The sequence below is a fragment of the Molothrus ater genome, chromosome 3 (assembly GCF_012460135.2).
Source record: "Molothrus ater isolate BHLD 08-10-18 breed brown headed cowbird chromosome 3, BPBGC_Mater_1.1, whole genome shotgun sequence".
Lineage (NCBI taxonomy): Eukaryota > Metazoa > Chordata > Aves > Passeriformes > Icteridae > Molothrus > Molothrus ater.
In genome coordinates, this window is record NC_050480.2 from 51,958,845 (window position 1) to 51,984,432 (window position 25,588).

The following is a 25,588-nucleotide window of genomic DNA, read 5'->3' on the forward strand; positions in this document are numbered from 1 at the left end:
AAGATTGTTCCCCCTACCTATATCCTCCCGCACGTTTTCCAGGCTCATAGCTTTGGGAAAGAGAGTTCTCAGGGACAAAGCTTACTGGGGACAACCTACTACGAATGAGTAAGGAGGGTAAAGCCAATTGTTTAATCTATGAACAAAGCAGAATGGTGAAATAAGATGTCCATGGTACCTCCCACTTGCTATTTTAGTAAAAAGAAAAAATATTTAAAACCCCCAGATATTTCCAGACATTAATATAGTCTTTAATTTCACTAATGATTTCTTGAAGTCTAAACAGGGGCTTGCTACTTGGTTATCATGGAAAAACTTCTAATATTTCTATTTACAGTGGATTTTTTCTCTCAGGCTGTCAGACCAGCATTTTCACAAGTCCTAATTTCACCTGAGAATTAAAATTATGGCTGCAATGAACTGCTTTTTAATATTTCCTGCTGAAATAGGGGACTCGTTGCAAAGTCTTACGAAAATTTTTAAGCACCCAGAAGAGAAAAAAGGCTGTGCAAAGTTGCTATTTCGCATCAGAATGGTACAACCAGCTTGAAACTTTCATTGTTCTATCATAATTCTGTGCTGCTTTATTTAAATGTAGCATCCCAAATTACTGACTGAATGTGTGAAAAATACCATTCTGTATTTTCCATCTAGCTTACACTTCCCCTTGCTGTTTCTTTACTTGTTCAGCAACTGCTAGATATTTTATTGAAGGGGGAAAAAAAAGAAAAGAAAAAACAAAAAACCAAAACACCCAACCAAACAAAAAAAATCTTCAACAAACAAATGGTTAAACTACAGAAGAAAGCCAAATAACTAAAAAAATATTTAATCTGTAGCTTGCTACTTCAGAGATGCTGTTTAAGAAATCCTGAGAAAATTAACCTGCCTCTTTAAAAAAAGAGAATTTTTAAAGCAGTTTCCTTGTAACTTATCGGACCTTTTTCAAATAACAAAGGTATGCAGCCTCTGCACTCAACACTGCTGTTCAACTCCCAAAAGTATTAACAATTAACTCTTCCTGAAGCCTTTAACCCATAAGAATAATAATAATTATGCATTCCTCTGCTTGGAGGACCAATAATTTAAAGCCACATACTGACAGTCTGAGGTAAAACGGATAAAACATTTTCTCTTTACCCTGTGTGAAGAACATTGACATGAAGAACCAACTTTTCATGGGCCTGATTCATGATGGGGCAGAGGAAGCCAGTACTCAGCTCTGGCAATTTACCTGCAATCTTAGGCAGAATCAACTATAAGCAGGTAGTACTTGCTGAGCTGTACAGATAACTATCAATATAACCAACCACAGCTTATTATAAACCCCACCACACTCAAATTTGAAGGATGGCAAGCCATATTTCATAACCCAAGTCATATTACTGTGACTTATACATTACTATGACTTGTACACAGGAACACTCTTAAATAGCAAGCATTTTTCTCTTTGATGGGTAAGTATTGCAGTGTTTCACTAAGTAAACCACTTCAGCCAGGCACACAGCTCCTATATTCGCACTACCTTACCCAATATGGTTAAACTACAAAAGCAGTAACAGTAACTACCCTTTGCTGTTGACCAAAAATGATGAGCAGAGGGACATACAAAATGGTACTCATTACTTTCACTTCTGTTTAAATCCAATTCACCTTTATTCTTTTTTTTTAAGCACCTAAATAAATGAATAAGCAAAGAAGTTTGGCAAAATGCTCAACAATAAATGTCCTGCTTTAAAAACGTCCAGCTTAGTTACAAACATGCAGACCAGGGTCATAAATTTGCTCACATAACTAAGTACAGCCAATGGTATGAGAAATAGTTAAAAGTCAAAAAAGAATAGCCTTGTAGGGTGCCACCACATAAACTAAACATGATATACTGCCAAACACTCAAGTAGACACATGTACCATTATTCAGCAAGGACCACATGAATGCATATGGCTCTCTGTTTTGTCTTCATAGTAACAAGAAGGTTTGTAAACAGATCTCACATATGAGGCAATCTAGTCACTTGAGAATCTAATAATCTGCCTTTATAAAGAAGCATTCTGCACTGTTGCCACACAATTCGACTTAGATACACAGTTAAAAGTCCTCTACATTTGTGCTTTGGGACAAGTGCTGCTCGATTCTATCCTAATCCATAGCAGTGAGGTTTTAAGAAGTCACCTCAGTCAGGACGTAGAAAACTGCTATGCCCAACAGCCATTGGAAAAAAACATCAACACAACAGATACAAAACATTAAAAATGCGGATTGTTCGATCAACAAAAGTAATGGCACACTGATTTTGTACCGTATTACTGCTGCCTTTGCATAGCTGAAAACCACAGCAATCTTCAACACATTTGCAGATGACAGTGGTACTTCTTAAAACTCACGTGAAAAAACCCTCTCAGCCTATTCTACAACACTTGACTTTTTGAGAAGTGAGACCAAGCAAAAAAAATACTGAAGAAAGTTTCAGCTAATCCATACCTGAAGTTTCAGAAATATCTCCTGAGTGGAACGATCAGTAAAGATTTAACATCTAAGTGTAAATAAATATAAACGCCAGGATATACTGCATCTATCTAAATACGTCCATGTGTTGCAAATCCAACAGGCAGAGACTGTCCTATCTTTGAAAAACAGATGCACTTTTTCAGCATGTCTGTATATCATCTTCACTATCAAAAATATTGAGGATTCCACACTGCGTCCTGATAACCTGGGGATCAAATTCCTCTGGTAGTCCGTGGTAATCCACAACAACAGAACTTAAAACTGGGCCCAATGAATTTGTACCTCGTTAGACCAGTAGTTCCTTTAATCTATTAATTACTCCAATTACCCGGTGTCCCCAGAACTCCTGACGATGATGACCGGAGCCCCCTTGCGCTGGGAGCTGCACGAACACTCGCCCGCACACGCAGCTCCGGGAAGCAGAGAAATACAGACCTAGCCAGCAATGCTTCTCCTCTGCCACCCTGACCACTTTGTTTACTTCTTTCGTAATAGCTCTCAGTATAAATTCATTAGAAAAAGAAAAATAAAGAAAAAGTGACACCCTTGAGTAAGTCAGCATAAAACGTTTAGTGTCCCCTCTATTATTTAATAATGTACAAACCCAGACAGATTTAATATTAAAGTAGGCTTCACTTTAAAATGAGACGAGAGAAACTATTTAGCTAAACATTTCTGCTGAACCTCATTAGTATTTCGATTACTTTAGTTTAAAAGCTTTTTAAGAACTATTGCCTAAAAAACCCCAACTCTTTAGTGTTTCAGCAGAAGTTTCATTTCTGCAACTATCATATAAAAAAAAAAAAAACTCAAAAAAAAAAAGTTTGACCATTAGTGCCAACTAATAAGAAAAACAGAACCCTTTTCCGGGAAATTAAGCTCTGAGGAGGTTTATCGTTGTCCCGGGGCGAGCCGCGGCCGCCTGCCCACGGAGACAAGATGTGCTGGCCGGCGGCCGGCCGGGACCCCGGGCCAGTCGCGCTGGGGCGGCGGGGCCTCCCCCCGGCTTCCCCCCCGCGGGCCGGAGTTCTTGGGGACACCCAGCACCGGGAGCCCGGACACCACCACCACCACCCACCCTCCGTCCCCTCCGCCTCGGGCTCCCTCTCACGAGGGGAAGGCCGTGCGCCGGGCCAGCCCCCGGCAGGAAGGTCGGGGCGGGCTGCGGGGCATGACCCGGGATAACCCGGGGCTTTCCCCCGCCTCCCCCCCCACCCCGCCGCTTGACCCCGGCGGCGGGGACACGGCGGGGACGCGGCGGGGCAGCTCGCCGTCCCTGCCCGCCTCCCGGCGCGGAGCCGGCGTGCGGTGGTGTATCCTATGCGACAGGCGCGGATGTGCCGCTTACATAATCCCCGCCGGCCGCACACGTACCCCGCATTACATAAGGGATCGTGCCCCCGCCGGCCCCCGCGGCAGCCCCGCCGGCGGGCGGGGGGACAGAGGGAGGGAGAAAGGGAGGGACCCGGCGGCGGCCCCGGCCGAGCCCCTCGTTAACCCCCTTCCTGTGGCGTTTACACGTCATGGAACATTCCCGGAACGGGCCAACGTCCCACCCACTTCAGGGAACAGTCACCGCGGCGCAGCGCGCACACGCACTCTCGCACACGCACCCCGGCGCGGTGCCGGGTGTCCCCGCACACACACGCACTTCCCCCGTGTCCGGCACCCCCGCGGGGACGCGCTAGCAGCCGGGGCACGTCCCCTCCCTCCGCTCCCTCGGGCGCCCTGTCCTCCGCCGCGCCGGGTGGCCCCGGGCGCCCCCCCTGCCTCGGTGCCCCCCCATCCGCTCCCGGGGCGCCGGAGGCCGCGCTGAGTGCCCCGTCGGGTCGGCCCCCCCGCGGGCGCCTCTCCCCGGCGGTGACCATGCCCATTCCCCGCCGCAGGAGGGGATTACGCAAGGCAGCCTTCTCCTCATCTGCATACACTTACAAGCCGGGTATTCCCCACATTTCCTAACGGCGTGTCACCGACAAAGGCCTGTCCCCGCCGTGTCCCCCTCCTGCGCCGGCTCAGCGGGAAGGGCCGCCGGCCGTGGTGCCCCGGGGACGGTGCCGGTGCCTGCCAGCGCCCGGAGCCGCCGCCACAGAGGTGACTTACCGGTCCGGCGGTTTTACAGCCCCGCCGGCTTCCCCCGCCGGCGCCCTCCCGCCGCCTTGCCCTCCATTTACCCCCGTAGCCCCGGGCGGCACTCGGAGCGCCGGCCACGGACCCCCCCCGCTCCTGCCTGCCGCGGCCCGACCCCAGCCCCGCGGCGCCCCGCACCCGAGCCCCGCCGCCCCGGCGCGGCTGTCAGCTGGTGCCGGTGACAGGGAATGAGCGGCGGGCAGGGAGGAGGGGGCTGCCCGCAGCAGCCGGTGCTGCTCACCTGGGAAATCACCGAGGAGGAAGGAGGGAAGCCCTCCCGGTGCCCTTGTTGTTGTTGCTGCTGCTGCTGATCCCGCCGGGCGCTCGTGTTGCTCCTTTGCTAAGGGCTCGCCCGGAGTGAGGCGGCTCGCGGTGCTTCTTTATATATAAAGACAGACAGAGATATTCCAGCGGCCAAGGGGCGCCCGCTTCACGCGTTTATCTTAAGGCAGGTCATTCCTCTCCCTCTTTTTGGAAAGGCTCATCACCATCTCCCTGACAGTGGCGGAGGGGCTGGTGTTGCACGGGGGAGAGGCGGAGGCCCGGGAGCCGCAGCCCGCCCTGGCCGCGGCGGGAGGGAGCGCTCCGCGCTGCAGGCGGCTCCGCCGGGCTATTCCTGGCACCACTTCCCAGAACAGAAGTTACAGGGCGGCGAGCGCGGAGCGAGCGCGGGGAGCGCGCCGCCCGTGACGTCACCGGGTCCCCCCGCGCGGCGGCGGGAGCGCTCCCGGGCGCGGTGCTGGGCGCTGCCCGCCCTGGGAGCTGCGCGGGGCGGGAGCCGCGGGAGCTCCGCGCCGGGGAGGGCGCGCACCGAGGAGGCAGGGCCTCGCAGGGCGAAGCCGCGGCCTCTCCCCGCCGGCGGAGATCGCCGCTCCCCTCCCCCTCCCCGCCGAGGGAACTCCCAGGAGAGCCAGTCCCGACTTGCCGTGCGCAAGCCGTGCGTCCTCCCGGCCTGAGAATTTCCTCCGAGGACGCGGGATCCTCCTGCCCCCTCCCCTCCCTCCGCTTCCTTTCTCTCCCTCCCCCGGCCCCTCCACCCCCTCGCTCTCGCCCGGCCGAGATCGCGTTATCTGTCAAGGAGAACAATACACCGCCGGGGCTCCCCGTGCCGGCCGCCGGCCCCGGCTGCGCAGCGGAGCCCGGGTCTCCCCAGGGCGGGGACCACCCCGACCCTCGCTCACCCTCAGCACGTGGGCCCGGAGGAGGGGCGCGCATCGGGCCGGCCCGGCGGGGCTCGCCGCCGCCCCGGAGGGCAGGCAGCCCGCCGCGCCGCCCCGGGCTGTGCCGCAGCCATACGCATTTATTGCAACACCCGCCCGCCGCCAGCGCCGCGGCCGAGCGGAGCGAAGCGCCGGCCCCGGGAGCGACCCGCGCCGCTGGGAGGGAGGGCGGGCGGGGGACGCGGGCGGCCGCGGCGCCGCGCCGGGTAACGGGGCTCGCAGCCCCCGCCGCCGCCGCTCACGGGGCTGCCCGCGGCCAATGGGGGCGCGCAGCGCCCGGGGCGGCGGGAGGGGCTCGGCCGGGCCGGGGCCGGCGGCGGGGTCGCTCTCCCGCAGCAGCCCCCGGCCCCGGGGCAGAGAGGCGCTGCAGGGGAAATTCCCTCCCGGCCCGGCGAGGCGGTACCCGTGCTTCCTTGAGACATCCCTCTGCCCTTCCGCGGTGGTCGGGAACCCAACACGGGTTTTCGGAGTCTTCGCCGAAGCAGAACCCGGCCCTGGTCCCGCACCGACACACGCCCCGGGTCCTGCCGCTCACACTATCTTCGAGTTAGTTAAGCCTGAGCGCGATTCCGGGGAACAGCGTTTGTATTCCTGAGATTTGCCACGGCTGCTTGGAGAGTGAAGCTCAACCGGCTGGTTCCCTCTCCCGGCCGCTCCGGCAGTGCGGGGGTCCCTTGCCTGGCCTCGCCTGCTTTGGCTTTGCCGTGGCACCGGCGCCCGCTGGGTTTTTGACAGCAGGTCTTCACTTACTTTTCAGAGTAAATTTTCTTTTGGGGAATCCATTCAGCCGCGTTTACAAGTTACTGGAAGTTGATTTGAAGTGATGCCAACTCGCAGCACCATTACAGTGACATCAAAAGTCATACTTGGCATCTGAGATTATTCTTTTGACTGAAATCAAGAAAAAAATCTGTCTCGTGGATGAAAAGGAAAAAGTTTATACATAAATCCTGAAAACAATGGTTCTTATGGTAGATGCCAGAGTAAATAAAACCATTATTTCATAATTTTAGTAGCTAATAATTTTAAGTTGTTCATGTATCTTTTAGGGACTAATAACAACTCAGTGCTCAGAGCTGGCAATACAGGGACATAAAAGGGCATAGAATCCATTAATAAAAATCTCATGCTACTGTGGTCTTTGGCTCCTGTTTATTTTGGTGACCTCTGAGTCAGGTTCATAGTGCTTCATTTTGCTCAATCCAGGAGATGCAGGATACTCTTAGGATTTCTTGGGGTTTCCCTCAAGTTATATAGGCACAGGATAATGTGACCATAATTTCATGATAAATTATGACTTCTTTTACAAATAAGGCTTGCTCCTACAAGCATGTTCAATACTGAGAGGGCTGAACAAAGAGGGTTTTGCTCCTTGTTACATCCATGAGCATGTCTGTCTTTGTTTTCCTGATTTTGGTGTAAGTGATACTGTCATTCCTGACACTGAGTATTGTTTGACTGGAATTATTCTGTCTGAGCAAACATATTGACTTTGGGCTTGTGATCTTTATTTGATGTCATGTTAGAATAAGTCAATAGGAAATGGGAGTGCTTAGGATTTGTTTCAAATTGAGGTTTTCCCATCCTGCTACAAGAGCAGCATTTATCTCTGCCCCCAAACGATGGCTGCCAGTATCTTCCCCTCTGGGAGGCTGCAGACTCCTGACCAGCACCTTTGACTTCTTTGTGTATGCCCTGCGTTGTCATCCTCTCTCCTCCTTCTCACAAGACTCCAGAAGTTCATTTTTACTGTTACAGAAGGTACAGCAACAAGGTTCAGTGTTCAAAATAGGAGTTTGTTTACGATCAGTCTCAAAGCAAAGTAAAAAAATGCTTCTCCATAATGCCTTTCAAAATAAGGGTCTTTTTCCAATTACATTGTTTACCTCAAGAAGCCATACTGTGTGCGCTTTCCCACATTCTCTTGGTATTGCACCATCTGAGCCAAAGCCATTTCCTTCACTGTGGCTCTACAAGGTATGTGCTGGAGCTACAACTCTTCAGCACATTGGTGTTTCCAGGGGAGAGAGTGAAGCTATACCTGTGCTCACAGAGAGACCCTCACTGTTCCACAAAATATGTTTGGCTCAAGCCCCAGAGCAGGTTTTGACAGGCTGCACAACTTGCAGCTGCAAGGGTCCTTAGCTTGGAGGAGACCTCCCCAGCCAAAGAGGCTCGGAGTCCTCACAGGGTTCCTTCAGCCCTCTCCCTCTTTGTGCACGGTTATAGGGGAGTGGGTGTAACTGAGCACAGACTGACCTTCATCCCTGACCGCTGCCCCTTTCCCCTCCCACGGGGAGCAGGAGGCAGGAGCACTGTCCCACAGGGGACTGCAGCTGGGATGCCAGGGTAGTTTTCCTCCCAGACTCCTGCCACTGACTCCGCAGAGAGGCATCAGACATCTGAATCACTTTCTCTCGCCTACTCATGGCAACAACGTAACTTAATGATGATGTCCTTGCTTCATACCATCCTGTCATTTCCCTCTAGATTTTTTTTCTATGTTTACACCCAGCATTTAATAAAACTATCACTCTAACAAAGAAGATAACTAAAGGAGGTCTCAGATGTAAGATTTACAGCTGTCATTTAAATATAGATTTTGCAGATTCATCAAAAAATAAGTCATTCTTAATGCTTGGAAAGCACCTTGGCCGTGACAGCTTCAGCTCACAGCAAACACAGCATACAATGATAATATTCAGCAATGATGTTCACAGATTATTAAATGCTATAAATTATTCTGAAAATTTGGTTTGATCTCAGAGCACACAGAATCCATCAGTTTTGTAAACTGTGCTGCTCTCAAAGTAGATAATAGAAAGCATTACATAATTTTTCTATTATAATGCAGTTGAATTGAAATGTTAAACAACCATTCATTCCTAAAATAGCTAATGATTTTAAAAGAATTCATCCTTTCTTAAGAAAAAATTACCCACAAGCTCGTTACTATTCTTCACAAAGTTGCTACAGATAGAACTGCAGCAAAAGGGACAATTCCTTTATATAAGGCATTGATACCTCTTAACTGATTTCACTGTGAGCAGTGTAAAACAAAATTGACCAAATGTATCCAATTTTCTGAAAGTCTCTGAGGGTAGGAGTGCAAAACAAAATTAGTGGTGTTATTTTGCTGTTTAGATCCTCTTTCTTAAGGTTTGATTAAATTAGAAAATCTATGGGAAATCTATGGGAATCTATGTGAATGGCTTTCCTCATCAATAAATATGAGGAGTTTTCTACCAGTAATGTTTAAAACACATTGTCCTTGTTTATACAGGAGTTTCCTCCCATATTCCTTCTCCCATTTTTCTGACCTGCTGTTTCTCTGCTCATCAGAGAGAGAAGGGCCCTGAGCTGGGTGCTGGGCGATGAACAGCCTGCAAGAGTGAGGGTCCCAGCCACCAGTCCCTCCCAGGGACACATGGAGAGCCTGAGAGGGCATACCCAGCGGCTCTGGGGCCAGCAAGGAGGGTGACAAGGGAGACCCAGATGGATCAGAAGAGTTGGCAAGAGTACTAAAAGGGCTGCATTTGCCTCTGACTTTACTTGGGGTGTCAAATACATCACAAAATCCATTTTAAGAGCAGTACTAATTCAGGTAACTGATTTTTTACTTTAAGAGATACCTACCTTCTACTGACCATCTCAAGCTCTTCTCAGAGATAACTAGAAGCTATAAGTTTCACATATCATTTAATATGATAAAATGCATTTCCTGCCACAGCATTCCACTTTCTCATTTGTACATATCGCTTTCCTTTTGCTCAAGTGCCATCTTATCTTATATGAGAAAAGAGGAAAAGACACTGCCATTTCACCCTCTCAACACCTCTTCCTATGTGTTCCTTGAATCCAGGCTGCTGTATCTTGTTTGTCTACTCTCCTACGTAAACAAGGGTAATCTTTCCTCATAGGGGAGTGTGCCCATGACTCCTCCACAGAACACAAAGGAGTCACAGTGAAGCACTCCTTTATGCGCCACAGCTGCAATCTCATACAGTATCAAATGGTGTGAAGGAGCAGAAGCCAAGGTGGTTAGCTTGAACAAGCCTGTGTGTAAATAACTCTGGCAGAGGGCCCAAAGGAAGGGGAGTCCTGTTTGCCTGCTAATGAACAAATGGCTGTATTTCCTGAAGGAAAAATATTTTTCTGCTATCTTGAGATTTCCTTAAAAAAAAAAAAAAGTGATTTTCTCCACATAAAGTATTTCCAGATGCAGAACTAACATGCTGTGTGCATCAACTACTTGATAATAACATGTCATCACTTGACCTTGGAAGAGGGTGAAAAAATGAAAAAGGCAGAATTTTCTGAAATTATGCCCTTTCATGGGAACATTTTTTAAGCCAGTGAATCCTGGGAAACTGTTTTTTAAATAAAATTTGATTACTTTTACTCATTTTAATTTTTTTCATAGCTAATTGACTAGCTGAATAGGAAAATCTACTCTGCTGACTCGAAACTCAGGCAAGGGATTATGTGCACTTCTCATGTGAGATAAATAAAGCTTGTAAGTTCTATAGCCAGGTTCTATTTGCTTGTCCTTTTTAACACAATCCAATTAAGTTTTTGAAAGACTTTTAGGCATTTAAAAAAAATATTTTGCCTTGCTGACAAGTGGAACATGTTACCAAGCATTGGTTATTTATCTTTAAATATAAAGTATTAGCTCCTGCAATTTTCTATACTGGACTCAGTTCTCCCCCTCACCCTGCCCCATTTTTTATAGGAACAACTGAAGTAAGAGCCTGCCAAAAGCATGACATGATTTAGCAACTTCTGAGTTATATATAACCTGACTATTAAGTGACTTAATTTTCTAATAGCTTACCTATTTTTATTCCCATTAGCCCTGATAGCCTTTCATTTAGCATTCTTCTCAAACAGGCAACTCTTTTGCATCATCTTCCAATTCAAAGAAACCTCCAGTGCTTCATGCATAGAGAATTTAATGTATGGGCTGGAGAGAGCAGAGGGGCAGGCCACTCTTAATAGTGAGTAGTGACAACTTGAAAACAGAGTAAAGAAGAGATCTCAAAATGGCAGGGGGAACTTTGGATAAGAAAAATTGTATTAACTAATTTGCAGCTATCTAGAATTTCACCACATTATCCTATCTCCATAACTCCTCTGGCACATGTCATGGGAACCTTCCTAACCACATTGGTTACCTTCCTGGTTTTGCATCCCTGGAATCTTCCCACAGGCAAGCGCCCCAAGCATCCTGCAAATACTTTCCTTCTCAACTGATTGAGAGGGAAGTGTGCCACCTACTGAAGGACCTCAGCCACTTTCTATATGTCTTTGACTCTCTTAAGTTTTTTCCCATTTCTGAACTTTCCAGGCCTTCACACTACTGATTTGAATTAGAAAGTAGTCTTTGGTTTATGAAAGTTTGTAAACTCAGCAACTGGAAGGTCATGAATATGGACATGAGCAAATGTAATCCAGGCTGATTCCATCTAATTCATGTGTAAGCAGCATAATTTGATAAATCATCTGAAAGCAGTTACTCCTACACTGCCACTTTTTGCCAGAAATGAGATAAATATCAAGAATTATCTCTACAAATGTAAGAAAATACTCGATTTGTAGATAATTAGTAAAACACACAGATGAGGTGGCAGTACTGACATACATGTTATTTGCAGTTTAGGTGTTAGTTAGGCATTTTTAACAAATGAGTGAACAGCTTCACTGCCAGGCATTAGCTGCCTCTGATGGTGGATGCACTTTGTTCAAGTTATCATTTGGTTGAACAAGCTCAAAGCAAACTTTACACAGCTGCTGTCATAACTTGCTGTTTGACACACCTAGAGAGTGTCCTTTGGTTACCTGAGCCTTACACCACTGAGTTATTCATGCACAGTAATGCATTATTTTGGCTACCAAAAAAGTTGGAACAGATGTCAGTGTTGTTTCAAGTGTTGTAATAGTGGATCATCATAAATAAATAATTTAAGACCAATTTATTTTATTAATATCTATGAAACCGCTCAACTGAAAAATGCACAGTGTTGAGGTTCATCAGAGCCTTTCACTTTTGAGTCAGCAATATAAATTCTATTATATGCACTACAATAGATGATCAAAACTTCTAAAATTGTGATTCACTGAAATTAACAGATAATATATGCTTTTAAAGTTTCTCACACTTCTGTAATGAACTGATTTATTCGTAAGAAAGATTGTTCTCAATAATTCTCAATAAGAATGTCATCAAAACTTCTGCTGCAATGTAAGAAATAAAATAATGCAGTTTAGAGTAAATATCTTAATGGATTAACAGTTTGAGGATGTGTAAAATAAAATTTGAAGTGTTTCTACCAGTTTTGGTAGTCTTAACCAACTTGTCATATGGTACATTAAAATCTCTGTAATACTTGAAACTGGACCATTCAAGGTTTCACATATGTAAGACATAGAAGAAAAATAAAATTCATTGTCAGCAAGAACAAAACAGGGAGAAATCTAACTCTAGACTCACCATCATGTCTATACCTACTATCAGTTAAAAAAGTTCTGCAAGTCATTGCAGACAGTCCAGCAAAACTATCAGCCCAGTGACCAATGCAAGCACCGTTATCAGAGTAATTCAGAAACAAAAGGGATAAAAAAGTGTTACACCTGTATAGATGCAGGTGGCACACACCAAATACTCTTCTGCTCAGGCACAATCTGAAAAATAACACGGTGCCATCTTTCCCATCTTTCTTCTTTCCCATCAAGAAAATGATGAGATTCAGCAGATTTAACAGGCAAAAAAACCCCACTTAACACAGCACATGGCAGAAGTGTAGACCTGAGGCAGAAGAATGCTGTGGGGTGCCTGACTATGAATGTCTGAAAACAAGATTGGCCTCATTAGCTGTGAGACAATCCCTTACTGGCTATTAAAAAAAGCTCATATATGTGCAGATGCTTAGGGGTCAGTCCCTAAACCACTCACTGACTGGCAGAAGTGGTTGTATCATGGAAAAACTATAGGAGATTAAAAGAGGAAATTCTTTCCCTAGGTAGTGTAACTGGCCACACTTTGAGGACAACAAATTATATGGAGTTCTCATCTGCCTGAAATCGGGGCAGCTCTTATCTTCCTACTAATTTATGGTGGGTTGTTTCAGGGGGCTTTTTCCAGTCACAACTGGCCTTTCTTTCTGCAAATGTCTGACAACTTTTGGGCGTTTAAAATTATTTTCAGTTTCAAAGACTGTATGGAGAAGCATTCAACGAAAATTTCAGTTCATCCTTGAATTATTTTTCTTCTTCATAATGGAAGAGACATTGCAGAGCATGTTGTATTTTCTGGTTTAAAATCCAAAATGCATTAAAGATCTCCAACAAATTACTGATTTGTCATAATGTAACCAATTCTAATAGCCAAAATATCAATATTAACTCTATTTCCTGAATACCACAGATTTGTAAATGGAAAATACCCAGGCAGCAAACTTTGTATTACCTGAGTTTTTAAACTTATAATATTTTTGAGCCATTGGCAGCCCAATTAGGTGTTCAGCATATGTCTTGCATTTCAGAATCCATACACCATTCATCTGGAGTAAAGAAATATGAAGGAGATGTGAGTCATTAATCATATTCAGGAAACAGGTTTCTGAAAATTAATACATGACCAGTTGCCAGTAAGTAACCATCTGCTACATATATGAAAAAAAGTATGTTCTAAAGCTACATATTTTAATGATAGTTTTAAAATGTTCAAATTGTAAATGGTAATGGAAACAATGTTTCTCTAAAGGAATGTCTAAGATCGCTCAAGACCCACCAAGGGCTGCACAATAATTCTGATCAATGGGAGCTAGGTAAAATTGCACAGACAGTACAGTACAGACAAGTCTGAAGTCAAGCTGGTGTGTAAAGGCATAATTACTGTTAAGTGCAGGAATAACCTTAGTGATTTCAGTGATGTTCTCTTGGGCTTAAAGTTAAACAAATGCTTAAGTGTCCTAGACTTCACAGTTCTGTGCCCTCCATCCTTTCTCACAGACATTGACATTTCTTGCACACCTCTAGGAGCAGACATACAGTTTGGCCCCATCTCTAGTTGACTATAAGTATACAAGTACATGGTTTTCTTACGTTTTGAAAATTTTTGGATTTTTCAAGCGGGTGGACACTATTAATTCAAAGAGGCTACATTCATTGGAGGTTGTCTGTTAACAATTTGAGTTGTAATCTCAGTATGTGTCACCACTGCATCACTGCTGGGGGCAGGGGAGGAAGGGGGGGCAAAGAGTCGAATTGTGCTCTTGGTCAATAAGGACATTGTCAGACTGTTTAAGAAGCATATTTACCCAAAAACTAAGAATGGAAATTGCCAGCACAATTACAATGTTTTGGCAAGGAACTAGCATGAAGCCTGGGAAAAGTATGTTTGTGGATACCAACATGTATAAAAAGAGATTCATTCCTGGGCTTACAGCAGTGCTCCTTGCTCAAGGTCTGTGGACTGTAGAAATTAATAAAACAGCAAATTCAAAGTTCTGTCCTAATCTTCACTTAAACTGTAATTATATTTCAACAATCCAGAACTTTTAAACTGCAGAAAGGTTGGCAGCAGATAACCCTATGTGCTATGAGCAATAGGCACTCACAGCCATATAATAAATTAAAAACAAACCTCTCTGCTGCAGGTAGGTATAAAGGTCTGTTAAATATTTTAGGTGAAATTCTTTTCTTTCAAAAGATCAAAATTGCATCTTCAGCTTCTGTGTACAAACCAAAATATGACTAAAGATAGTTGATGATTGTAGGCAACAGATATTCTAAAATGTAATTTAACTCTGATTTTGGTCAAAAGATACAATGTAAAAAATATTCTAGCAGCCAGATACAACGAGAGTAGGATATCTTATGGTGGGGGAAAAAAATCTCTGAAACCAACAGAACAGATTGGCCAGTCCTCTTCAGTACCAGTCATCTATTATCATCCCAGCAGAACTTCAGAGATTGGTAGGTATTAGCCATTTACATCAATATAACAAGATATTGCCTACATACTCTGTACTGTTCAAGATCCCACAACTGAAGAAGAAGGTTTGTGGAATGCCTGACAAACTTGTAAGTACTGAGAAAACAAAGAGTTTCAAGTTTTGCTTCAGTGAAATGCTGTTAGTGAAATTATGAGTAAAATCTTCTGGTTAAAGAAATATTTGGGGCCAACAAATCAGGTATCTGGTGAACTCAATTTGTCTACAGTTTGGGATCTTCACTTACACTGTCTCGGAACTACTAGCTGACTTACAGTGCAGTACTCACAAGCTTTTTTATATCCCTTATCCACCTCTCCAAGGCCACAGGAGACAGGACAGCAATGAGAAATGGTGCAGAACTAGATTTTTCCTCCATACCCTAGGTTCTGCTAACAAAAGAGGTTGGTGAGGTTGGTATGGAAATCTGAATCCAAACTTATTATTAAAGATATTTAGGCTTTTTAATTAGGTTCTCTTTAATTTTCTGCAGGACTCGTACAACACAGAAGACAACAAAGCTATTGCTATAGTAGTCAATGAGCCAGGGCCCATCCCTGAGGATTTGTATCTTTATTGCCCTGTATCTTTAATGCTTTCCCAAAATAGTGTGGCACCACACACACACTCCACCTAAGAGAATGAAAAGATGCCAACCAGCAAGTTGAGGGCTGGCTGGCAATGTGCAGAGGGAAATGAAGTACATATTGGCAGGAAGTGAAAAAATAAAGTTATGCTGGATGGGAAGAGAAATACTGAGAAGGAAATTATCTCAATTCAGGAAGCTCTTAATAATATGTTTAAAAATAAAGCATATGCTTCAGTATCTTCTTATCAATAGCCTGTGTGCCTCAAGTTAGGCACATATTTGAGCATCTTGCTGAGCTGGGGCTCTGCAGTGAAGTTTCACGAGCTGCTTAAAGTGACATAAGTCTGTGGTGTCACTGAGAGATGTGAACCTCCCCTTCCTGATGTCCCTAGCCCTGTTGTTCCACCACCTCTCCTCTCCTGGCACTAGAACTTGTGGGAGCTGCGCTGCCAGCAGCATCAGCAATGCACTTGCAATGGGGGTGGAGGAAAAGAGCAGGTAGGGAGAGGGCAAGACTGGCTTCTTCTGCACATGCAGCTGAACTGGACACAACTGAAGACCATGCCCTGTGTGTGCTCAGCCACTCCACTCCTCTTTTAGCAAAGCTAACAGAGAATTCAAAGTCATCTTGGATGGCCTGCCTGGGCCTTCACAATCTTTTTCTGAAGTGGTTAAATAGGCATCATATCTCCATGCAGACATGTTTTAAGATACATATTCTTCTACACGATTTGAAAGAAATTTAAAAGTATTAATTTGCATTTGCAGAACAAACATTTCTAAAAATTGTGTTTGTTTTTTTTTTTTACTGGAGAAGTGCCTGACAGATGGTTTGAGTGAGGAGTGGCGAGGCACTTAAACCAATTTCCCAATGTTCTGTCAGCTATTTACAGTTTCTGTTGCACACATTCATCGTTCATAATCTTTCAAAAAATTCAACTTTACCTTTCAATGTATAAGGAAGAAAACATTCTGATGTCCCATACTGATACCACTGTATGATACTGTTCAAATTATTGGTCTCCATCATTCAATGTACAGTGCAGATATAGATTGGTTCATTAGTCAGGATGAGACAATAAAACAGCTCTAACTATTTAAAACCTATTAATCTGGATAGCACCATTAGCATAAGTAATGATTTATTATTACCAAATTAAATCCATTATAAGTATCTTGAGTCTCCAATCAGGTTAGTAATAAACTGACTAAAGCTATCTACCCAAACGACTGTACTCCTTGATGGAATGCTTTTGGGATTGCTATGCATTAATCTGACTTTTAGTGGGCTGTACTGTTATTTATGACTCTGATAAACTGACTTTCATAACATGTAGGACAGCTAAACATTTTAGAATAGTTAGAATGGTTTCATAGACTCTGTGATCAATATTTTTTTCTCTATTTAGAGGGTAAAAGGCATTTTCTACCATATCACAGTTCCATCAGTTAGATAATCCTTGATCAATACTAAATCAATACTAACTATGTATTTTTTCCTTCAGATTTTACAGGACTTATGTTAAAGGAAACAGCAATGAAGACAGAACTTAAAATACTTGAAAAAAACCAGAATGTTAAACGGATATTCCAGATGACAAGACTAACGTGTTCTCATTGTTCCCACGGAGCTGGAGCCCTGCTAGCACTGGCTGAGCACAGCACACTGGGTGTAGTAGTCTGTTGGGACAGACTGGGATTGAGATTGCCCCTCAAAAAATACTTTAGCTATTTAGAAGTGACATAATAAGGTCACAGATTTACTAAAAAGAATTTTAAGAAGAGAGGTAGGGAGTTTTAACTATTTTTTAACTATTTCATAGAAACATGTAACTTCTCTTGCTAAGGACATGGGTATGTGGTTTTGTCCATTAATTTTGAATTATTTGTCCAACTATTTTAAAAACCTGCTATTTCTTGTAAATGCTAAATATTGTGTATATGTATATGTAATGCATGGTAAAATGTAGGGGTCAATTAAAAGGAACTCTAGGCTTCCCCAAAGGCTTTGCCAATGGAGGCTGTCTCTTTATTGCAGTCACTCCTGCTGTAGCATGTGACTGCTTCTAAAACTTTTATTCTCCCAGTCTCCTGTATAAGCAAGAAAATAGACCTCTTTTATAGATGGGAAGCTGAAGGTAAAAAATTACTTCACTTTGCACTGGTAGGCAAGAAAATCAGCAAAAGCAGACCTCCCTGGTGCTTTCTGTGACCTTTTTTATAGAGTGGATACAATGTCTTTTCTTTTGGTGCCTTTCCACCAAACAGTTTGATGGGGTTGGGATATAGGACAGCAAGTAGAATCATGAACTTGATTCTATTTATCAGAAGTCAGATGTTAAGCAATTGCTGTCATTGTCAGCGATTGCATCCCATATATATTTTGAGATATACAGATTAAAAAAAATTATTTCCCAGTGCTCTTCCTCATGCAGTAGAGCTATGCTTTCACAGGGACAAATGTGGGATAAGCTGTTTGAATCCCACTGACAGGAGATTTTTGTCACTGCTTTGAACTTTTTTAATGCCATTGGAAATGAATGTGGTAGGATCAGCATCAAGTTTAACTGGTCCTCAGTCTCAGTCCAGTAACTTACTCCATTGGTGGGATTAGGGGCAAGGAACCAGAACAAATACCCAGGTTCACAGGATATCAGGAGTCAACTGGGGTAAACTAGGTTGCAGCACTGATGGGCTGGCACAGAAAGAAGGGGACTGTGTTGCTCTCATTTTCCTGTTGCTTCCATTTTTCTGTTATCTGACACATCTCGGTACTCAGCACAAGATATTTCTTGAGGCTGTTGTGATTTTCCCCTGAAGTAAGAAAATATATGACTGGGTCTCTTGTGGCAAACTGACAGGGCAATAACTTATATACACGAATCAGATTAGTTGACAGTAAAGATACATGGGATGTGTTATTTGAAGGACATGAATAGTTGTTGTTATTTTTCAGCCTGAAACAACTTTGCTCTCCTGAATGCAAAAAACCTGCCAAGTAGAGTGAACGCAGCTCAGTGTCATAAAGCTGACAATAAGATACACCTAGTATTTTAAACTGGCCTCTTACTCCTTTTTCCAAGGTTCAGCCATAATAATCATTCTTCTGAAAGTCAGATTGTTTTGTGGGATTTTCCAGTGTAGCATAATTCAGTTGCTTAAAAGTCTTTGAAATTCAAGAAGGAAATAACGTAATGGAATCAGAAGCAAAATCTACTGAATTTTAAATCACAGGGCATCTCTCAGGCTCACTGTTTCTCCCTTATGCATGGGTAAATAAATTTAATTTGAGGATAAGAGATGTAGCTCTCTCCCACAAAATTAATAGATTACACAGAAATGAAACCTTTTCTGACAGTCCTTCGAAGAAAGTTTTTGTTGGTTAAACTGAAGAGGCTTGCACTCTGATCTTTGTTGGCTGTTTTCACTACAGTCAAAGCAGTTTATGCATCTATAAATACAGAGACATGACTACTTCATTTACTGTTCCTCTTTTAGTCTTCTTTTAAAGCAAAAGCATATTCAGTGAGCAAGTGAATTACATTATTTAAATATGCTTTATGATCTATGCAGCAAAGCTAACTATGCTCCCTGGTTTCCTTCAGTGAGGTTTCTGTGAGGCTAAGCAGGAATCCTGTAAGCTGTGACTCACAGTGTGGTCCTGCACCTCTTCCCTCCTGAAAGGGAGAAAGCTGAGGGGACAGTGGGACCACTGGCTTTCCCCTGATTTACTGCAGGCAGGATCTTGGCCCCTGTGACTTACTCTGAGGCTCACTTCAAGGCCAGACTCCCATGGAAGAGGAGCTGCTCTGGGGGAAGCCAGGCTTTCAGCCAGGCATGCAGGACCACAGTTGAGGGAGAAGCAATCCAGGCTGGGGCAGACACAGTGAGGGAGCAAATCTCATTCTGGACAGCTGGACACAGGCATGACCTGATGGTGAGGAAACATCTTTTGCAGAACTTTGCTGCAACCAGACCAGGGACCTTCTGGCTCATCTGAACAGACAGAAATTTTGCTTTTGGTGCTGTCAACAGCCTTGATGTGGCATATTTTCCAGTTTATCCAGTCTATATTTTCATGAGAAGAGAAAGTTTCCCTGGACAAAGAGGTTTTTGTTACTGAGGGAGGAGATAATGTCACCTATCAATTTCCCTGGCCATGTCTGGGGACTCCTCTTAACCAAGGAAGAAAATTATTATTAATGGGAACCTAAATCTTTGCTCCCTGGCTTAATGCAAGTGATGAGCATGACTAACTTGACATGTGGCAGAGAGTAGAGTCAGACTTGCTCCCTCACTATCATCACATGAGCACCTTAAAGGCCAAGTTATAGAACAGTCAAATTTTCTACAGATGACCCTTTTTCCTTTGCACAAAACAAGCTGTCAGCAGCTAAGGTCACAAGAAATCCTCAGTCCTGCTTCAGAGATGAAACCTGAACATTAATCTCCAAAATAAAGTATTTTTTGTTTATGCAAAATATATAGTCATCAAAAATAATTAGAATCCTTCTCCACCCAAGTATATCCTCTAAAAAGTAAGAGAGAACAAGAAGTGGAAGTTGCAGATTATAGTCTGTTCTGCTACGTGGTAGAACTAAAACAAACTTTCTCACATACTTCATGATTTCTTTAACTCCTGGATTATTTGGGGAAAAATGTTACCCTTTCAGTTTCTTGTATCTGTTCCTTCTCTGCTCTCTCTCACCCATCTTTCATTTCAGGTCACATAAAAAAGGTTTTCCACATTTAAGTTATTTGCATATGCCCTTACAGACTAACAGCTTGATGGCAATTTGCTACCCACTTGCAGCCACAGACCTCTCACTTTGAACACCAGGAACTGAGGGAACCATGCAAAACAGGAAAGCAGCACTTGAATATTGTATTACCCATATAAAGATTAAATGCAATGGGCTATCAAAAGTAAGAAGGCTCTCAGGAGTATCAAAGTAAAAACAAAGGCATTATGTAAGGACAAATAAATTAAGTAGATTGATAGAACCTACAATGGAAGAATTTTATTTCACTGAACTATAGACTTATATTTGTAACAAATCTAAATGTAAACTATAGACACATATTTGAAAACAAATCTATATGTAAACTGTTGATCAGTACATAATCTTCCTTATGTACTGATGAATTACAATCACAAATTTCTACCTGTAAGTGGAAGTTTCACTGGCAGTCTGGCATAGTGGCTGTTTCTATAGATTTGTGAGACAACTTGGCCAGCAGTTCTGCAATTTCACATTTGAGTTCCTTCAAAATCTTGGTTGAATGCCAACCTGCCCTGGTGACTTACGGATATCTGTCTATTTGATTTAACTCCATTTGGATCCATGCTTCTATAGCTGAAGGAGATGGGAGCAGGGACTTGAAGCAAACTGTCTTTGTCTCAGCCACACTGCCAAAGCAGTAGTGATATGTTAAAATGGAAATCTGTGGAAAGAAAACAGGCCTAGTGATTCTATCCAGTCACCCTCATGCAATCTGCATTGTGCTAAAAACACTGGGCGGGGTAATGACAACGATCACATAGGCAGCAGTGAGGCACCTTGTGATTTGCACATCTGTCAGAGCAATGCCAGCCTACTTATGAGATGATAAAATGAGCTAAATTAAGAATGATCAGGGAACCCCATTCACATTATTGAAGCATCATACAGTAAGTGCAAGAGACAGGTGGCATAAGTGCTAAAACAAGGATGGAGAGTGTGTGCTGCAGGGAATCAATCTACTGCATTAAGGGCTAATGGCACACTCAGTATTTATCCATTATTTATCACATAAATGAGTATGTACTGTCTAGACTGCAGAGGTGCTTTCATAACTAGAATGACACTGATTACTGAAAATTAAAAAATGAGAGATGATCTTAATAAGTGAATTGAAAATTAGCAAATGGTAACAAACTCCACGTGATATATCTGCTCAAACTAATAACAGTGGGTTTTGTTTTGGTTTTATGAAAATTACTTGATCCATTACTATAATTTTAGAGTTTGAAGAATAATGCAAAATCTGGAAAAAAGGTAGAGGACTTAGGATGCAATCACTTCCTGCCACTATCACATACTTTCATTTGCATGCATACTTTTCATTCTGAGACGCTTTTTATTTGCTTTAATATTATGCTAATTTATTTTCCCTTTAAACTTACTGGTACATTAGTGAAAACTAAGAATATCTCACACTGAGAAAAGAATTCTGTTACTCACCATGTACTGTGTTCCAGTTGTGGCATAGAAACCACACTCTCTGCATTATTTTTAATGTTTTAATGATACCAGAACACCAGCCTTGAGTAAGTCAGTTACATGAGCTCAGGCTTGATCATGTATCATTATCAGTGCAAGCTGCATCATTACATTCAGAAGAAGAAGCGTCAAATTTTCACCTGAGACCCACTGATAGTGTTAAAATTGGACAAAATTTTTAGATGGTTGGTTGAATTAGGAACCTTTAGAGATTAATTCTAATAAAAGTAGCACAAGGTTTTTTAGGCATGCTAATTTGTTAATGAGGGATAGAAGAATGATACCAAATAAGTGAAAAAGAAGCCCTTAAGTGTTCCCACTATATTAAATATCTTAAAAAGATGACTTCTACATGAAGAGAATTTTGTTCCTAGAGACATAGGTAACCATTTAAAATTTATACTAATGCTAAGTGTTAGCTATTTGCATTCATCCACATTACACTATATCCTCACCACAGACCAGGAATTCCCAAGAGACAAATCATTATATCTTGCAGTTGATAAGGTTTTTAACTAGGTATGCTGGCCCTGAAAGAAACCTGTGTACTTCTTCCACGTGAATCCATCATAGCTGGTCAGTTTTTTCATAAGCACCAAACTGTTGTCCTGCAGTGAATCCATTACGAGGAAAATGGATATGTTTTCCATGACAAAGTGAAAAGCATAAAATTTCCTCAGCTGCCATCGGAAATGTCTGAAAATTTAAAAATCCCTATCTCCAATCATTTCTGGAACTATCCATGATATAATTTGCTCTGATAAGAAGGATAGTGTTATATTAAGATGCCAACAAACAAACAAACAAACAAACAAAACCAAAATAAAAAACCCTCTCAAACCTTGAATTGCCTAGGTTAAGAAAACATAGAGGACAGTTTTGTGATTAATCTAAATCAGCCAAAATTAAATGGAGTCTTACAAAGATTCAGATTGTGTTCTGAATCATAGTGTGCCATCTGGGCTGCTCATAAATTATAAAGCTGCTAGGTCAGTGGCTGCATAAGTTCATGCAAGGCTTGAAGATGCTTGAGAATAGATTATATTTTTTGCAAAGTGTTTATAAACAGGATTTCTTCCACTCTCATTCACACAAATATTTTGGTAAAAAATTTTTAGTCCTGTGCATTTTCAATTATCTCTGGCAGTTGTATATTACTAGCATAACTAGTCAGATTTACCAGTTAATATACTCCAAATCAGCACCTAAAGGCTTTCAAAGGTATCTTAATTATCATATTTACAGTCTCCAGGGTTACTTCCAGCAAAGACATCCTAATTCAACCTCTTCTGGTTCATTCAATTGCACTTTAATAGCTACCAACTATACTGCTAAGACTTATAGTAATGCTGCTCCACATCTGCTTAAACTGTTGTCTCTTCATGATGTGTATGTGAAATGGACACAATTGTGTTCCTTCTGTAAACAGAAAAAAAAGGCAAAGTGACTTGTGGCAAGTCCGTCCAGTTAGTAAATCTGAGATTCATGGGTGAGAGCTCTGGCAGCCAAACTTTCTCCATGGATATTAAGTACTAGGTTTTCTTTGCAAACACCCATTTTTCCAGTGTGTCCTCTGCAGTGGTTATGAACATTGTGCAACACTACTGTCATCCAGGAAAACAAGGATTATGATTATCTCATTCACTTATAGAGAAATTCCCATGATTTAGCTTGAATAGTTTTAAACTGTTCTAATTTTTATTTTTGTTTTAGCAAGTGAGTAGCAATGAAAAAAGGTATTGTAAGAAAGTCTGAAGTAATTTCAGTGTGTTCATTTATTCCCATTTGCATTTGTGGTGATTTACCTAAGAGCTCAAATATGCAATTACTGGTTTCTTTATGCAGGTTGGTCTCAACCTCCTGCTTTTCCCTTCATTTTCTCCTTTAACACACATTATCTTTCCATCCTCTGCAATTAATCTCAAATGACCATCAGACTATAAAAACATACAAAGCTGAACAAACAGTGGAGAAAGTTATTCATGGTTGTTTCCCTAAACCCAGTACTTTTTGTGTCACATCAATATGTGTGTTTCCTTCCCTTTTTCCTTCCATTTTGAGGTTTCTACTGTTTCTATTTTTTTTCAAGCTCATTTTAAGAGAGGCTTTTAGTTATGGAGATGCAGACACATGGCAGATTAATAAGTAAGGAAATTACAGGAATAGTTTTCTGTCTACCATTTCCACAGTGGCATTGTGTGTCTAAGAGCAAGATGTGAAAGAAGGCTGGAAGAGTGTAAATTAGTGAATGGGGAAGGAGTTTAATCCATCAGCATAGCCATGGACTGAACTAAAAAGGCAGGAAAGGATGCTCCAGAGGCATGAAGATATCTTACCCAAAAATTTCTTGATCATGTTCTTATTTTCCAGAATCTGAAACATTTTTGATACACAGACAAGAAAAACAAAACAAAACAAACAAAACAAAACAAAAAAGCATCAGTATCCAGGAAAACCATCCTACAGAACCATCTGTGGTGCAATATCATCACAGTAAGATGGAGACCCCCTGCCATTGTTAGCCCAGAGAAATGTGAGCCTTCAGCAGCAGATTGTATCAATGGGAAGGACACACACTGAAAAATGACAGAGTTTCCACAAGTTGTGTGAAAGACATTTTGAGGATGAGCACTAGAATAAAAAATTAGATCGAAAAAGAGCTTCCAGCTGGTGACAGAAAGAGCTTCGTTGCTGCAGTATTGTCTGGCAGATAGCAAAAAGCCAGAAGTGTGGCATTCTGCTGAGAGTCATTCCTACCAAGAGAGGAGGAATTGGCAACGATCAGCATTCCCTGCAGGGGGGCTAGCAGATGATGGGAGGCACCTCCAGGTTTGCTTGGCAGCCCAAACACAATACAAGCTTCTGCAAAAGCATCAAAGCAAAACTAGTTGAAAAAACTGGCCATGCCAAATCTTTGAGATGGGTGTTCAGGCACTCCTGTCCTTGCTAGCCACTGCTGTCTCTCTGCTACTGAATGAAACATGCTCTCTCTGTCCTGGCTGTTGTGTTAGATGTGTATTACCGCTCTCCCTTGATCAGCTAAATCTTACTGCAGCTGAACCAGACAATTTTGTCATTCATAATAGAAGATATTTTATATTTACTCTATTTCCCAGTACAGCCTATGAGTTGGTTAGCACAGAAAAAATAACATTGTTTGTTTAAGAAAATTCTGTATTTTTTAGTATTTAATGCTTCCTCATAAGTCCAGGATGTAACTGAGTGAAGTACGGTTACATATTTATAATTTCAAAATAAATTAAGAAATAGCTCTTGCTGAGATGAACTTTCAGTCAGGACAAAGACATAAAGTTTTACTAGTCCAGAATTATGAACAAGAATTTGGGGTACAGACACAGTGCAAACAAATAAGTCTACAACTTCTGATGGGCAATTTCAGGGTAGACATTTGTTGCAATTCAATTAATAAAATACACATGTGAAGTCTCCAGCACAACAATTATATAACTTTTTTTATGCAAGCACTGCTACAAAAGTGGTGTGGAGCACCACTCCCATTCCTTCTTATCCTACTAACTCCTTTGCCCAGGTGCTCAGAGGAGGTAGCATGGTGATGAACTTAGGGGATTTAAGCCATCAGAGAAATTATTTTAACAATCAACAATTTAATCTATTGTTAAATCTAAGAATTTAAATTAATAATTAAAGTTAGCAATTTAAATTAGCTGTTAAAATTACAAATTAACAACTTTTAATCTAGAAAGTTCAGGCAGACTTGGTGAACTATGCATTAGTCACTAAGTATAAATGCAAATGTATCTTCATTTACACTAACACATCACATCAACCTGTTGAGGTTGGAAGGGAACATATTGTTGAATCCCCCTGCTCAGGTGGGGTCAAGTACACCAGTTTACCCAGGA

General features: G+C 42.5%; 1 protein-coding gene across 3 annotated transcripts in view; it reads right to left on the bottom strand.

The window, feature by feature from the left end:
* HIVEP2 (HIVEP zinc finger 2) overlaps positions 1-5,248 on the bottom strand; it is a 136,768-nt gene extending 131,520 nt beyond the window's left edge. For all 3 annotated transcript variants that reach the window (XM_036380979.2, XM_036380975.2, XM_054514414.1), the window contains exon 1: positions 4,878-5,248. The gene's annotated coding sequence lies outside the window, so the exon portion shown is untranslated. The remainder of the gene's footprint in view (positions 1-4,877) is intronic.
* Between the last annotated feature and the right edge of the window lie 20,340 nt (positions 5,249-25,588).